The following is an 18,208-nucleotide window of genomic DNA, read 5'->3' on the forward strand; positions in this document are numbered from 1 at the left end:
ACCAACAGCCAGCCATGTTGATGTCACTGCCAGGAAAGTTCACTGATGCCCTTGCTTCCTCAGGAGATTAAAGTCACCACTTTTTATCAATGCACCCAGAAAGTATTTTATTTGGATGCATAATAGCCTGGTACAGCAACTGCCCTAAACATGACCACAAGAAACTGTTGTGGCCACAGCTCAGCACATCACAGACAACAGTCTCCCCTCTATGGACTCTGTCAATACCTCTCAGTGCTTCAGTAAAGCAACCAGCATAATCAAAGACCTCAACCGCTCCTGTTATTCTTTTATCTCCCCTTTCCCATGAAGGGATACGTTGAGTCCATTGGGGCTGAGAATGTCTTACTTTCACAGCAATTTTATGATGGATATGTCTAATGTGGGAACTGAGGACACTTCCACAGATGGTACAGAGCTAGGTAATGGGACAGGCATGAGCAATGACTTGTGAAATGGCCTGCACCTTTTCCTCCAAGTGTAGGGCTTCTGTGGACTAGCAAGGCATGGCCTCAAGATCCCCAACACCATCTCTAAGGCTGCTGCTTCACTGAGTTGTCAAGGGCCAGAGATTCCTAAGAGATAGTGGGAATGTCACGTTTTTGTAAGAAGGCTTGGAGCAGATACTTGAAGCTGTTCCCTTATTTGCTGTTAAGTTCACGATGTCTGATTTGAACGCAAGAAAAATACAGATGGCTTTTCTGAGCTCTCACGTAATGTACTGATAGACGTGTGGGGAATTTGGCGTCAACAGTTTGCAGCCCCACCCTGCAAGTGGGCAGCCAGTGTCTTTTCCCTCCTGGGCTGGGAGGCGGATCCTAGAGTCAGCTGGTTGCAGGTGCAGCGAGTCAGGTTAACAAACGGCAGTCCTGGTTTATTCTACCTGAAGCAGTCTACTCTGGGAATGTTTTCAAACAGTTTTTAAAGAGATTGTTTGTTGATCACAGGTGAGTTACTGGTTAATTACATGTGATGGTTATGCCCAGTGCGGATTGTTAATTCTGTGCCTAGTCATAAAGACTTGCTTTGATACTAACACTCTGTTAAGCAATTGTGCACCTTTGTCTTGTTGTTCTAACCTTGGAGAAACAGCAACCAATCCAACCAATATGCAAATAGCTTCATATTTTGTGGCAGTTGCCATTGCATGTACTTAGGTATGCCTTGAAACAAGAAATAGAAAATGGTATTAGAACTGGATATGAGAATCCCAAATACTCTGTTTAAAATGTGCAAATAAATGCAGGTGTTTAAAGAGCAACGTACAAAATCTGAAAGGGTGTGGACTTTAATAAGATGCAGCAATTTAATTGCTCAGTATCAAGCGCGAGTATTCACAGGTCAGTATTTCGCCTTTCTAAGTTTGAAACTCAATGAATTGCAATACACTATATATCTGTCAGTACCCATCTGCATAATCCCTGAGAGATGGTGAATGCCGTTATACACAGTTTGATCTAGTTCTGTACTCTTATTACTGAGGAAATAGGCATTGTGTGATTTGGGAGAGACCATGTGCACACTCTGATTTATTCATCGTTTGAATACAACTTAGATGTAACGAATTAAATAAACTGTTTAAGAGACTTTAATGGGTTTGTAAAATGGAAAAAATATCAAAAATCCTAACTTTATTGTGCAGTTAAAATCAACAATCCAAATGCTATTTAGTTTGGCACAATTGGTATATAGAAACACAACAAAAATGAATTTTATCCTATAGTTTTCAATATAATTCATGGTGTCAAAAGAAAATGGTGGAGTATTCTTTTTCAATATGCCTCAGGCTGAATTTGCAGTATTGTGTTCAGTTCTGGTCACCAAACTATAGGAAGGACAAGAAGGCTTTATGAAACAATGCAGAAGTGCTTCAGCAGGACGTTATCTAATTGAAATCTATCGGCTATAAGGAAAACTGGGACAAACTTGGATTGGTTCCTCTGGAGAATCGGAGACTGTGGGGTGACCTGATATAATTGAGAGGCATAGATAAATTGTCAGTTTTTTTCCCAGCATGGAAATATCAAAATCCAGGGGACACGTATTTAAGAAGGGAGGAGGAAAGGTTTTAAGGAAATATGTAAGAAAGTTTTTACAGAGTTGAGGTACTTGGAATGGACTGTGAAGGGAGGTGGTAGAAACAGATACATTAGCAATATTTCAGAGGCATTTAGATGTGGACAGGCATAGTGATACAGACCGTGGGCAAACAGATAGACCTAGTTTAGATTGGCATTATGATCAGAGTCGATGTGCTTGGCTTAAGGAACTGTTCCTATTCTGTAACATTCTCTGTTATAAACAGTACAGACATAACCTGATTTCGTTGTAAATGATTATTGGTGAGGTCCAGTTGAGGAATCATTATTGGCCATGGCATAAGGTAGATGTTGTTTCAAGTGGTGCAGTAAGATTTACGTACACTGTACTGGAAGGAGCAGTTGAAGCTTTTATTTTTTTATCCCAAAGGAACACACTTGTGGAAGTTCAACATTCACAGTGAGAGAATATCAGCCTAGATTTTGTGTTTGATAAATGATTTCTACTCTGAGTCAACGGCCTTCAGACTCCAAATATTGCTGAGTTTGTGGCCTATAGCTAGTGTCAATTAACTATCGCATGCATTTCTTTAAACGCAATGATAATTAAGCAAATGGAGATATAAGAATTTTGTTGTCAAATTAATTGATTTCAGTGATTGTGATCACCTGCACAATATACAACACTTTTATATGCTGAACAGAAACACAATCGTAAGAGTCATTGTCTCCCAGATATGTCTATTTTAGATCAGTAAATAAAAACAGCACATTAATCATATGAAAATTCTGCAAACAGCTTAAAATAAGAAATTTTGACATCTTTATTGATTTTCTTCACTTTTATTAGTTCATGATAAATCAGTATCACTGGTAATTAAACAGGATTTAGCTTACATCTCTATTCCAGTGGAACCAAAAGCACTACAAAGAACTAAAGGCAGAGAAGCTCCAAGGATGGATGGTATCTCTTATCTCACTTAATTACATTCTTAGTAAAGCTTTGTTCATACAAATGGCTATGATTCATCTTTTCACTTGTCAAGGAAGTGTTTTCCTCTTGTTCCACTTTTACTAATGCTGCCTGATTGGCTAAAAGGCAAGAAGAATCAGAGCAAAATTCTGTCTTGTGTAGATCAGTATAGATTAAAATAATATTGTGGAAAATACCAAAAATAGCTGCACTATGTCCAATTTTAAACCCTGAATGAAAATAGTTTAACATGTAGGGTACTGGCACTAGTTTTGCTCGTTATGGATTTGACAACTGTATAATATCTAACAAAATGTATTATTGAATCTAGGTTATTTTTCAATTTCTAATTTCAAGAGTTCAAATGACAATATGTTTAAGGTGATTAGGTGTGATTTAAAATGAGAAATTAAACAGAAGCTAGAGCAAGCTGGAAAACACAGGTGTTAAATCAAACCAGTTATTACAACTACGTAACTAGTAATCAGATTGTATTAGAGCAAATTAGTTTCTAGGTGGGGTTTCATCTTTATCAGATTGTACTAGACTGAAAGTCTTTATTCTTTTCCTGCCCTTGGAGTTTATAAAGGACTATCAGTAGATTTAAAATGTAAACATTTTTCTCTCTTGGCACAGCATGCTCATGAAAACTTCAGTTTGTTTTGCTGCTTCTCAAGTCTTCAATTAGCAAACAAAAAAGTAAGATTATTAGAATTTAAAAACTGAAAATTATGGAATGGTAGAATTGATCATGATGTAAATCTGAATAAACACATCTGGAAATTTAGTTGATTAATAGCTTGTGAAGAAGAATCTATATTTGAGGGTTCAAAAGTGTAGAAGTTAAGTAATGTCTTGTTCTTGTATGCTTCATTTTGATTCTACAGTATTTGATAATGACTTGTTTTTAGTGTAAATCATTTGCTAGTTGTTGGCTTCTTGCTTTTGAAACAGCCATTTTTAAAACTTACCTGCACTGAAAGTATTATGAAGTTTATGATGGGGATTACTAACAGCATTGAGTTTCAAAAGCTATTATGTTGCTTTACTGAAAAAAACAACATGAAATCTTTGTACTTTCCTCCTCTAGAGCAGCAGGCCCAGTTCGATGTTGTTATTTTGTTCCCAGGATCCTTTTATTCCGAAACCACCCATCTAACATACCCTCTGGGCAATGTTGTACAAGTCTTTGCCATACAATGAGGTTCCCTGCCAGGAGATCTTGCACAACCCCTTATTCTTTACCCATGCTGGAGAATTTCTAGTTCTCCCTTCCAAATGTCCAAGTGATACATATTTGTATTCACTCATCATTTTATTGAATTTGCAATGCATTCTGGCCTGAATTCTGTCACTCTAATTTGAAGACCAGAACTGCACACTGTATTGTTAATAAAGCTTTTTTGTTTTGCACCCCTTGCATCTATCTGCTAAAGTAAATGTAACAGTGGACACGAAATAAAATTGTACTTTTGCCACCACACTGTTGCCCTCAGGTGTGACCTGGGAAGGAATTCTAAAACCTGCAGCTTAGAAAATGGAAGGATTGGCCACCAAAATGGAGCTTATATGCTTTTAAGTTTGGGGATGATCAACAGACCAGAATTGGTGGCGTGCCGAGACATTGCAAGGTTGTAGGCCAGTAAGAGATTGGAGATGAGATGGAGAACTTTGGAAGAAATGATTATAATTTTAAAATGGAGGCTTTGTTTCACTGGAAGTCAGACTAGATCAGCAAATGCAGGCTGATGAGTACATACACTGCCTATTTTGGTTAAAGGATCGGGCTGCTTTGTACCAACTCTGAAGTTGTGTATTGATTCTACTGATTCAAGTTAAATATTATATCAATGAGGATTATAGAAATAGCATGCAATACAACAAACAGAATAATGCAAGCCAAAACTAAAATAACATCACCGCCTGGAAATTCATTGCCAGCTAACAGTACCAAACATGCAACATAGAATTGTTTGCACATTGCATTCTGTTTCTATAGACTTTCGCCAATGGTTTCAAATGAAATGAATTTCAGAGGCAGGGTGAGACACATAATATGTAATATAACACATTTAGTACAACTCATTATAATAAATTTCTGTCTATGCTTCCATTACACATATATAGTCCAACCAAATACCTTGAAAATGAGTTTAACTGGGATTGATTTTTAAAATGTCAAATCTTTTAAATTCATGTACTGACTTATCACCAAAGATGTTGATGCGTGTGTGTGGCAATAATAAGTGATCTTTCTGGAGGAATTTATTATAGCTGCAATGGAGCATAATTTGTTAAGACCGATGTTTTCATAAGATTGACTGAATTTAATGAATGTGGTCTGGAGAATAATCAACAATTTTGCTTGTGGTTTATTCTTTGTCTATCGTACATATGTAATGGCTGATTCAAATCAGGAAAGCAATGTTATCACTTGCATGTAAGTTTGCAACTTGGACCTATTAAAGCATCAACTGAGATGATGTTAAAATTAGCTTAAATGAAGTGTTGTTTAATCAGTGTTGTAATACACTGTAATGTAATTTGAAGATACAATGGGTACTAAGGTCGAGTTTATTCTCGTATGCGCAGGTACACGTGCAATGAGAAACTTGTGTGCAGCAGCATCACAGTCACGTGGCAAAAGGTGCACAACGTCCACAAGAGAACAATTTAATCATAAATTATACCAGAAAGGCCACAACTAGAACCAAAAAAAAATGACAGTCTACTGTACCACAAAGAGGTCTTAGTGTTGCTTTACAGACTGTAAATGATGATTAGAGTTTTGCAGCTCAGTTTCAGAACCAAATGGTGTGCTGTCTGAAAAGTGAAATAATGAAAATGGGTGTAATGAAAATCACTTTTTTCCAAATACTAAAGGGTGGGAACCTTTATAGAAAAAGGAATAACTAAATAGAATAATACAGCTAGCCTAGAATGAAAAAACAGCAAACGGAAGGTCACAGGGGCATCCATATCCTCAACAGCACATGAATATAGAAGACAAAGATGACTTTCAGCTATCTTAAACCAAAGATGATAAAAGCTGGATTTTTTTCTCAAAGTTCTGAGCACTATTACTAAAGTTCAGAATCAGGTTTATTATCACCAGCATGTGACGTGAAATTTGTTGACTTAGCAGCAACAGTTCAATGCAAACATAATCTTCCAAAGAAAAAAGTAATAATAATAAATTAACAAGTAAATCAATTATGTATATTGAATAGATTTTTTTAAAAACATGCAAAAACAGAAATACTGTATACTTAAAAAAAAGTGAAGAGTGTCCAAAGATTCAATGTCCATTTAGGAATCGGATGGCAGATGGGAAGAAGCTGTTCCTGAGTCGCTGAGTGTGTGCCTTCGGAGTTCTGTAACTCCTACCTGATGGTAACAGTGAGAAAAGGGCTTGCCCTGGGTGCTGGAGGTCCTTAATAATGGACGTTAGCATCAAATGTCCCATCCCTATTTCCTCTCTAAGTGCTAGTGAGTCAATTCCTTAAACTCTCCAACTCCTTCCAGTGAAGATTCAACACAAAAACAGTTTAGGAGTCATTTCCAAGACTAGCATCCAGTCATGTTGAAGGATTGCAATATGGTATGTGGCTTGGACAAGAATCCACGTGTGGCGGTGCTCTCAAGAACTTACAGTCTCCCTCCAAGTCCTATACCATTCTGACTTGAAAATGTATTGCCCTTGTTTTTATGTTAGATTTGAGATGTTTCAACATAGGGTTTCCTGGAGACACCTTCACTCCAGACACTGCCACCAGCTGAACGTGATTTTGGTCAGGCGTTCCTTCCTCAGCAGCATGCTTTTCACATGTTCCTACCACCAGCTGCAACACAGATCACTCGCTGGTGCGTTGCAAGATTAGACTGCAGTCAAAGAAATTCCATTGTGCTAAGCAAGAAGGGAACCCTCGCATTGATGTCAGCGAGATGTCTTACCCAGACCTGCTGGCACAGTTTGCTAAGTCCTTCTGCAAAGAACTGAACACCCAGTAGGCTGAAAACTCTGTCTCAGAGAATTTGGAACTTCTGCAGAATACCATCGACAACACAGCCTTCGTTACTTTTGGGAAGAAGACCTTGAAAACAAATGGCTGGTTCAAAGCTAAATCCGATGGGATGATGCCTGTTATTGACGCCAAACGTACTGCCCCAGCTGAGTTTAGGCATTCACCAACTGAGAGGAAGCGACATATCCTCAGCGCTGTTAGAAGTAAAGTTCAGCAGGCTGCCAGGCGCTTCTTCAACGTGTACTGGATGTGAACCTCAGTGAGCTTCACGTGTACCTCAGTGAAGACACGCAGACCACAGCACTGACAGGGGTATGTATGACGGCGTCAAGAAAACCCTTGGCCCCTCTCAGAACAAGGTGGCTCCCCTCAAATCCATCAATGGAGAAATAATCTAAGTTGGGGAAACAGATGGAGAGATGGATGAACTCAGCTCCAGAGTGAACTCTGACCTCAGCTCCAGAGTGAACAGTTACCGTCTCAGCCTTGGGCACCATTGATTGCCTACTGATAATGGAAGAACTGGATACAGAGCTGACCCTAGAGGAGGTCAGCAAGGCTATCGGCAGCTTGGCTTCAGGAAAGACACCAGGCAATCATGGGATTTCCCCAAGTCTGATCAAGCACTGCATGACTACCCTACTGCACCCACTGCACTAAAGTTCTCTGTTGGTGCTGGCAGGAAGGAGCTGTGCCATAGGATATGAGGGGCATTGAGATCATTGCCCTCTACAGGAAACAAAGGCGAGAGAAGCGACTATAACAGCTTCAGGGGCATCTCCCTCTTTAGTGTTGTTGGCAACGTCTTTGCCCGAGCCTCGTTACTCAGCCTACAGTTGTTGGCTGAACATGTCTACCTGGACTCACAGAGAGGCTTTCGTGCTGGAAGGTCAACTCTGACATAACTTTCTTGCTCCGTCAACTCCAGGAAAGGTGCAAAGAACATAAAAAAAGACTCCTTATGTTGCATTTATTGATCTCACCTTGGCAGTTGACTTGGTCAGCAGAGATGGTTTCTTTCAGATCCTCTCTAAGGTAGGCTGCCCGCCAAGACTACAGAGAATGATCAGATCCTTCCACAACAACATGAAGTGGACTGTGCAGTACAACAGCAGCTCTTTGGAGTCCAATGACACGAGCAGTGGCTTTAAACAAGGCTGTGTTCTTGCCCCAATATTCTTCGGGATCTTCTCTGCCCTTCTCCTGAGGCTCGCGTTTGGCACCGCAGCGAAGGGGATCTACCTCCATGACAGATCAGATGTCTTTTTAACCTTGCCTGCCAAAGAGCCAAATCCAAAGTGTGTGAGGCTATGATCAGAGACGTGCTGTTGCTGACGATGCAGCAGTCACATCCCACACTCCACTGCACCTCCAGGGCTTGATGGTTTGCTTGCCCCAGGCCGACAAAGAATTTGGTCTGTCCATCAGCATGAAAAAGACAAATGTCTAGGGACAAGACATGGAGGCACCTCTAGTCATTACCATTGATAACTACAAACTGATTTTTGTTCATCAGTTCACATACCTGGGGTCCATCATCAGTGACAACTACTCCTTGGATGCAGAAATCGACAAGTGAATCAGGAAAGCTGCAACAGTTCTAGCCTGCTTCACCACACGAGTCAGGCCAAACTCTAAACTCTCAGTCAAAACAAAAATGGTAGTGTATAATGTTTGTTTTAGCAGCACACTGACAATATTTGCTAAGCTGGAAAGAAGCTTCAACACCTTCCATATAAGGAGTCCTTGTCACATCCTGGGCATCTCCTGGAGATAGAGAGAGTGATAGAGAGAGAGATAGAGAGAGAGAGAGAGAGAGAGAGAGAGAGAGATAGAGAGAGAGAGAGAGAGAACGAACAATGGTGAGCTTCTCCCTCGTGCCTGCCTCCCTATCATGTACACCCTGCTCAGGCAGCATAGGCTGCGCTGGCTGGGCCATGTCTGCCACATACGGGATGGTCACATCCCAAAAGACAGAGAGCTGGCTTCAGGCAAAAGAACCACTGGCTGCCTGCAACTGTGCTACAAGGATATCCGCAAGCAAGACATGAAATTGCTGGATATTAGCACTGAGTCCTGGGATGAACTTGCAACGACTGAACCAACTAGAGAAGCACCATGAAACAACACCTTGTCTGGCTAGGAAAAATTCATGAGAGTGGTAGAAGACAAACAGCCCAATAGAAAGGAACACTACATCTCCAGCAGTGCAGAGACCACATAGATGTGACCTCTGCAACAGAGACTGCCACTCTCACACTGGGCTCATCAGCCACAGTCTGACAGCAAGGATGCAACATGGTCAACCTCGACCAATGCAGGGCCACTAGGAGTGTAGTGCTCGAAATATTTTAGCATTACAGGGAAGGGGACACACTGGTATCTGTGACTGTACCTTTTTTCAATGGTTCCCACAGAGACAGAGACACAGAGAATCAGAGAGAGAGAGAATGAGAATGAGGGTGTTGTGGAGGAAAAAATTTCCAATAATACACTATTATCATAATTATTCAAACTATCTTTTGATTTTTCAGAGACAGCCTGCCAATTTGACAGACTTTATTATGTCAGTATAGAATCAGTCTCGCGAAGGATGTGGTACATGATAGGAACTCATTAGTTTAATTGTCACTTTAGCTTACTGAAGAAATTAAGTGATGCAGGAAAAGCAACCCATGGGTGATCTGCAATTTTTAATTGTAAACAGAATCATTACACAGATTGTATCAAAATTTAGGGGCATGATCTTTAGAATTTACAGTATAGTTCAGCTTTAAAATGATCAAAGGACTGTTCGTTCTATTATTACTTACAGTGACCATTTATAATATATAGGTTTAGGTTTTTGTGGTTTATCTTTCTGGAGACCATCTCCTCCCCACAACGACCAGAATAGATTTTGGTCTTGGCTTCAAACTTTAATAATGTTAATTGTGTGCAACTCTTAATTAGTTTTGACAGACATTACTGGATGTTTACAAAATTAAATGCTCTTAACAGACAGCAATCTAATTAGTTCAGTATGTACAGTATTTGCATATGAATCAGTATGGAAGTCATAAGAGTAGTTCTAAACTCACTTCTGCACTTTCTACAATCGACCTTACTATTACCAAGTTGAGGCATCATTAAGTTGAACTGTTATTCTTAAAACAATGCTTTGTGGAAGGAGTGATATCTGTCCTGTTAGTGTGAGAGAGGGTGCCTGTGGGATGTTGAAAATGTTGGAGTGAACAGTTAGTTTTTGAGGGACTGTAGATCACGGTCTCTCTTTGGTGCCTTTGCTGTTGTCTGCGAGGTGGGTGGTGGGAATGCTGATGTTTTATGCTGGAATAAATGGGGGGAGGGTTGATGCCGCTAGTGCATGGAAATGGGGCAGGGGGCTTTGGAGTTCTTACATTTTTTTCTGTTATTCATTCTTTGGGGTTTTTCATCTGTTTTGAGGATGTCTGCACAGAGTAAGGATTTCAGTTTGTATATTGTATGCATTCTCTGATAATAAATGGAACTATTGAATAATGAGAACCATTTATTTATAATAATGGTATATGTTTTGGTGGTGGATATGTATCATATTTTCTAAAATTCTCTTAATTACTGGAAAAACAAGGCATTAACCAAACAACAGGAATTCTGCAGATGCTGGAAATTCAAGCAACACACATCAAAGTTGCTGGTGAACGTAGCAGGCCAGGCAGCATCTCTAGGAAGAGGTAGTGTCGACGTTTCAGGCCGAGACCCTACGTCAGGACTAACTGAAGGAAGAGTTAGTAAGAGATTTGAAAGTGGGAGGGGGAGGGGGAGATCAAAAATGATAGGAGAAGACAGGAGGGGGAGGAATGGAGCCAAGAGCTGGACAGGTGATTGGCAAAGGGGATATGAGAGGATCATGGGACAGGAGGTCCGGGGAGAAACGCAAGTGTGGGGGAGGAACCCAGAGGATGGGCAAGGGATATAGTCAGAGGGACAGAGGGAGAAAAAGGAGAGTGAGAGAAAGAATGTGTGTATAACCAAACCCTTATTTGTTCAATGTTTTAGAAAATGGATCATTTGTTTCATATTAGGCAGTCACTTGGGTCTGCAGTCCAGGTCTGAGGAGTGGAAGATACCTCTGCTTGAACCAAACATCAGCTATCCAACTGCCTTAATGAGAACAGGGACCCGGTCCAGGAGCAAGGAGATCTAGGGCGATTGGAGTCCAAGCTTTGCACAGAGATTTAACGTACATGCACACTCAAATGCACTTGACAACACTCCTGTGCAGGTGATTTATTCCTATTCCTGCCATGTGAGGTATGAGGTGCTTAAGGAGATCTCTCTGCGAATTGCTAACTCTTGTACAGATGAGACAGGTGATGGTTAATAGGGAAGACAGGTGAGTAGATTTTGAGATTATGTGTTCTGCCAGAACAAGCGCCCAGCAGTCCTCACAACGCGCTGGTGTAGCTGCTCACGAGCACAACCAAGCCTGTCTTTCACGGAGCAAACAGTGGAGAGTAGCACTGACGGGAGGGGCCAGACCCAGCTCAGCAAGGACCGACAGGATCTCTGCTGTCGGTCGCACCAATGAACCAGTCAACAGGACTTGCAGTATTCTACATGACCAATGTCCACAGTTCAAAGTAAATGTATTATCACAGTAGATACATATACAATCCTGAGTTTCATTTTCTTGTGGACAGCCCCAATAAATCGACAACAGAATAATAACCATAATAGAACTGACAAAAGACTGCACCAGCTTTAGTGTACAACCAGCGTGCAAAAGACAACATGCTGTGCCAATACAAACATAAATAATAATAACAAACAAATAAGCAATAAATATTGAAAACATGAGGTGAAGAGCCCTTGACAATGAGTCCGTAGGCTGTGAGAACATTTCAATGGTAAACTGCAATTCAGTGAATTTTTCCACTTTAGTTTAAGAGCCTGATGGTTGAGGGGAAATAACTATTCCCGAACTTGGTGACGTGAGTCCTGAGGCTCCTGTACCTTCTTCCTGATGGCAGCAGTGAAAAGAGAGCATGTCCTGGGTGGTGGGGGTCCCTGATAACGAACGCTGATTTCCTGCAGCGTTCCATGTGGATGTGCTCAATGGTGGGGAGGGCTCTACCCATGATGGACTAGACCGTATCCAGTACCTTTTGTAGGATTTTCCATTCAAGGGTATCAGTGTTTCCATACCAGGCTGTGATGCAGCCAGTCAGTATACTCTCCACTACATATCTTTTGAAGTTCGTCAAAGTTTTAGATGTCATGCCAAATCTTTGCAAACTCATAAGGAAGTAGAGGCATTACATTGCTTCCTTGGTAACTACACTTAGTGCTGGGCCCAGGACAGGACAGGCCCTCTGAAATAATAACAACAAGGAATTTAAAGTTGCTGATCCTGTCCGTCTCCGATGAGGACTGGCTCATGGACTTTGTTTTTAACTCCTGAAGTCAATATTGAGCTCTTTGGTCTTGCTGACATTGAGCAAGAGGTTGCTGTTATGGCACGACTCATCCAGGTTTTCAATCTCCCTCCTATACGCTGATTCGTCACCACCTTTGATTCGGCCTTTGACAGTGGTGTCGTCAGCAAACTTGAACCTGGATTTGGACCTGTGCTTAGCCACACAGTCATAGGTGTAAATCGAGCAGAGCAGGGGGCTAAGCACACAGCCTTGTGGAGCACCTGTGCTGATGGAGACTATGAAGGCGAGGTTGTTGCCAATCCAAACTGACTGGTGAGGAAATAGAGGATCCTATATTACAAGGAGGTATTGAGGCCAATGTATTGAAGCTTACTGACTAGTTTTGAGGGGATGATGGTATTGAATGCTGAGCTGCAGTTGATAAAGAACATCCTGACATATGTATCTTTGCTGCCTAGATGTTCCAGGGTTGAGTGAAGAACCAGTGAGATGGCATCTACTGTGGACTTGTTGTTCCGGTAGACAAAGGGTCTTGCAATCACAAGAAAAATGTCCAAGAAAATCATTTGCTCGATCCGTTGGACTACACACTGAATCTGATGCCTTCCTCCTTGGGTGGCTGTAGCAGGTGGCAACGCAATATGCAACAAGTCCAGTTCCACTGTCATCGAGCAACTTGCCATTGGGACTGACCTGCAGCACTTGATGTCCCTAATACCCAGCAGTGTCTTGCAATTGCAAAAACGACACCAAGGATGAACAATTACGCATTTGTTTGGACCCAAAGGTGCCACTGCAATGGAGTACATTGCTTTCTTACCAGAAGACAGTGCTCAATGACGTCTTCAGGGAGTGGTGTCTCAGAAAGGCAGCGTCCATTATTAAGGACCTCCAGCACCCAGGGCATGCCCTTTTCTCACTGTTACCACCAGGTAGGAGATACAGAAGCCTGAAGGCACACACTCAGTGATTCAGGAACAGCTTCTTCCCCTCTGCCATCCGATTCCTAAATGGACATTGAACCCATGGACACTACCTCACTTTTTTTAATATACAGTATTTCTGATTTTTTTGCACTTTTTAAAATCTATTCAATATACGTAATGGATTTACTTATTTATTTTTTTTTATTTCATTTTTTCTCTTTTATATTATGTATTGCATTGAACTGCTGCTGCTAAGTTATCAAATTTCAGATCACATAATAAAACTGATTCTGATTCTGATATGATTCAGGTATTCAATATCAAGTGCTCCTTCACTTTTAGCAGTCAAGAGCATCAAATTTCCAATTATTCGTGTATATATTGCATTTTTTCAAAGAGGTTTGAGCACATTTTTGAATATTTCTCTGCCTCCAGAATAATCTCTTCCCAGTTAGAACTTGAAACAGAGATTTGGTCTGCTTTGGTCTAGTGTGGGACATGCAACAAGGCTAAAAGTGCAACCAGAGCCTCAGTGCTAGGCATGTTGGTCTTGTAGAGGAACCAGCATCAGTTTTCTTATCTTTTCAATTAACTTGGAGGATTTTGTGGTATTTTCCAGTGCCTTGAGGTTCCTTGCTATAAGTAGTCCAGGTCACAGAAGGGTGCAAACATACACTGCTGCCTGAGTTCTGTGCCAAATCTGAAATATTGATTTCCAGATACTCTTTTCTTCTAAAATATCAAAGGCTATGTTGGGATTTTGAAGGCTGTAGTGAATTTTATTGTTAGTGCCTGCCTGTGCTGTGAAATGGTTCCCAAGACCCTAAGGGCCTTATTTACTTTTCCATGGTTTTGATGTGCATCTTTGCATTGGGGAATGTGATGTAGTCTGGTTCTGTTCGGTAGAGAACTTTCATCTTATGCGTTTTCCATGCAAGGCCCATCCACGGTGAAGGTATTGATGACATCACTGAGTATGTCCTCAGAACGTTTGCAAGTACATGTTATCTGCATATTCCAACCTGACTGCAGAAATTCCAGTCACTTGCATTCTGGAGTGTCATCATTGTGGATTCAACACCTCCCCATTAGTTCTGAAGATTAGCTCTGTTTCTGTGGGAAGTTTGATGAACAGCAAGAAGAATTGATTAAAACTTTGGGACAATGTTGCAGCCTCTTTGATAATAGAGTTGAGGTTGATGTATGGTGCGAACCGTGTCTACTATGCTCCATGATGGATGATATTCACACTCCACAAATGGGGGAATAGTTTCTCAGCCACTGGGAAAAGATAGTTGAAGGAGACCTCCCCTGTGGGAAGTACTGGGAAAATCTCTCTAGAATCAGCTCAGTTAGACTGTTTCTCGAAGATGATTATGATTATAGCAACTCCAAGCCCCCTCAGAATATTTTCCTTCCCAGATGTGTACAGTAAAGCTGTGCATTTGCAGGTTGTTCTACATTGCACAACTTTACGATTTCAACAAGTTTTTGAGTTGGGATGTAGCAATCTCAAATTCTTGTCCATCAGTTGTGGCATTAAAAGCTGGTCCAATTAAGCTGCTGTGAGATTGAGACAGGGGTACTCGCGTCAAGGACATAATCTGAGCTGAGTGTGTCTGTGCAGTGTGCCTTTATAGTGGGGGCTTTTTGTCCCAGAACCTAATGAGTTCACCCCTGTCTGTGGTCCTCTGTGTGGTCAGGCTTCGTATGTTTGGATTGTAGCTGCATCTACAGTGCTGTAGAAGCAACCTGTCATAGCTCTCAGTGTGGCTGCGAGCCTCCTGCACACTGTCCATCCACCTTCTCTTCTTTAGGTCCTCAGTTTTCTGATGAATCTCTGCTGTCAGGTGCTTCAAGAGCCTTTTCTATTCTTGAGGGAAGGTGGAAGATCCAATTCAGGAATGATTCTGGTTTACAGTCAGTTAGCTTTCGATCACCTTGCCATTCTCATGAAACTAATCCTGGTTGCTCATGTTATGGTGGCCCTCGGAGCAGTTTCTAAAACTTCAGGAGTGCTAGTGACTGGTGTGGTTAAGTGTGTGGCCAGAGCCATGGAGTGGGAACCTGGTTGTATGGATCCAATTGGGTCTGTGGATAGAGTCTGACTCACATATACAGTATGTAATCTTAGCCACATCCATTTCTATAGCCACATTTCCTCACAACATCCCACATTGATCTGTTATCTCCTTCAGTTTCCCTCTCATTCTTCCCTTCCACCCTTCATCCCTTCCAGATGGTTCTTTCACTGTCCCCTGCGTATTGTCCACCCATGACTCCCTAGCTGTAATTGTTTGTTGATCAGCTCTGAGACTGTCTCTGATTGCTCACTGCCACACAATGATCAGATTTTACATGTTACGGGACACTACTGTGTTCTCAGTGCCCAACTTGTGGACACCCGTGCTTACAAATGAGCTCCCACAATAATATTAACTGCAGAAGTCCACATGCATACATGTCTCATTACTATGAATGGCACACATTTCTTCCCTCTCTCCACTTTTGGTAACTGCTTTTCACTTTTGATGCTATTCATCACAATACTGAAGAGGTATGAATACAAATCGTGTGACTTTTTAACGTATTTTCTGACTTATCAGCAAAATTGACTTTTGGAACCCATTCATTACCCTGAGACTGCAGTCCAACAGTATTTTGTACATTTCTGTCATGGTGTCCCCATTCTATAGTTCAGCCAAAAAAAAGCCAATGTTCTGTATATTTTTAAAAAAAACACTTTTTTCTGGGTTCAGATATCTCTGGATATGCATTTCAAGACCTTGATATTCCTCCATGCTTCTCAGCAGCCTACCATGCATTGCACATTCCAGTTTTCCCCTCTGATGCACAACTTCACAATTCTGCCAAGTGAATTCCATTTGCCACACTTGTTGGATTTCTGCAGCCAGCAATTTTCTCCTCACTCCATTAATCATGTTGTCAATTTTTGCATCAACTTTGTTTGATTAATCAGGGCCCTTACCATTCAAATTCAAACACTGAAATATGCCAAAAAAAACAAAGGGCTGAACAGACCCCATGGCATTACTGCACACAGCTGCTGGTCATACAAACCTGATCACCTGTACCTTTCTGAGTCTAGCTGCTGAGTGACTTCTGCATCAATGGGCTTTTACTGCTCTGATCAGTCAACCATGTGGCTTCTTGCCAAGTACCTTTCTTAATTCCATCTACGTCTACCGTGCCACACACACATCAATGTTACCTCAATGATTTAATGAGACTGAACTTTCCCGAAACAAATTCACATTAACTGGAGTCCATTAATCTATATTTTTTCTAAATGACAAATTAAGCCGTTTCTTAATTTTCTCCAATAATTTGCCCACCACAATTAGGCAGTCTGACTGGTAGTTACAGTCTAGTGTTTTCTCCCCTACCCCAGGCCATCTGGTTACATTTATCTGACATACAAGTCCCTCGGTCCACTTCATTCTGAAGCTGCCTCTCGGCTTGCAAGGCGTCAAGTTCTGAAATTGCACACATGAAGCAGAATTCAATACACAGGCAGAAACATTGCAATTGTTAGAGGCGTCCTGTCAAAAGTCAGCTGTGAATTAATGTGAAACAGAAACAGAAGTTTACACCATAGAATTGGGTAGTTTGGCCCATAGTGTTTCTGATGAGCAGTGGCGCTGCATTTCTAACAAGGATTTAAGCAAAAACCCAATGGCATTATTATGAAGACAAAACCGGTGCTCTGGCTTATTTTACTTGTGAAGTCTGCATTTCTGAATATAGATTTTTTGGTTGCCATCATATTGTTATTTATGGAATAATGCTGTGTCCCATTGGCTGCCACATTTCTTACATGAATTCTACATCTGATTAATATGGCTGGAGTGCTTAATTCATCTGTGTCCATGCATTTAGTCAAGAATTCAAGAAAAATACTAGAGGAATATCTGTTTTGGCAGACTTTTACATTCTCTTGTTTACATTGCTGTGCCAGGATAGGTAGGTGGTGGGGCAGGGCAAGGAAGGAGTAGGTGGTGAGTAGATGAAAGGGCAGGCAGTGATCCTTCAACTCCCTGAAAGTAACTTGCCCTACTCCGATTTAAAACTTCCACAAGAACAGATATAGACCCTGTGTGGATAAGATGTACAGAATCATAGTCAGCACAGACATTGTGGGCAGAATGGCCTTTTCCTGTGCTATATTGTTGTATATTCTTCCTCTTTCCACTGACCCCATTTGGAAACAATGGGGTCAATTTTGTATACAAAATTGAGGGGTATAGATAGGGTAAATACAAGTAGTGTTTTCCCACTGAGGTTAGGTGGGACTACAACTAGAGGTCATGGGTTGAGGGTGAAAGGTGAAAAGTTTAAGGGACGCATGTGAGTGATTGTTTACCATAAATTTTAAGAGGAAGTGTTATTAAAAAAGTACTTATTTGTATTCTTTGTTTTGAACACCACCAGTAAAGTAGTTGCCGAGCTTCATTAGTACTATCCTAAACCAAAGACAATCTATGTAGAGCTTGTGAGGAAGCAAAATTCAAGAAACGCATTGAATTGTAGAACCGGCAATTAATTGCTCTTGCAGTGCTGTAGCACTCCTTGCTGTGGAAGATGGATGGAAATCAATAGACAAATGTAGAGATTACTCCTCATTGCTGCCAAGTAACAACGCCATGAACTACAAAACAAATACAAATATTCTTTTCTGCTGAAGTGGAGAAGTCAGCTTCAGTTATATTAACTTGATAAATCTTCTATGGAAGTATCTGATCTCTAATATATAAATAAATAATCCAGACTCTGCAACATTACACATATGGAGACCTGTGAAACA

General features: G+C 41.0%; 1 protein-coding gene across 3 annotated transcripts in view; it reads left to right on the forward strand.

The window, feature by feature from the left end:
• Positions 1–823: 823 nt before the first annotated feature.
• Positions 824–18,208, forward strand: part of lnx1 (ligand of numb-protein X 1) — a 182,071-nt gene continuing 164,686 nt past the window's right edge. The window contains exons 1-2 of one of the 3 annotated variants that reach the window (XM_063043139.1): positions 829–947; positions 12,916–13,389. The gene's annotated coding sequence lies outside the window, so the exon portion shown is untranslated. Of the gene's footprint in view, positions 948–11,101; positions 11,413–12,915; positions 13,390–18,208 lie in introns of all 3 variants that reach the window. The other 2 variants (XM_063043140.1, XM_063043136.1) reach the window with 2 other exon arrangements.

The sequence above is a fragment of the Mobula hypostoma genome, chromosome 3, assembly GCF_963921235.1.
Source record: "Mobula hypostoma chromosome 3, sMobHyp1.1, whole genome shotgun sequence".
Taxonomy (NCBI): domain Eukaryota; kingdom Metazoa; phylum Chordata; class Chondrichthyes; order Myliobatiformes; family Myliobatidae; genus Mobula; species Mobula hypostoma.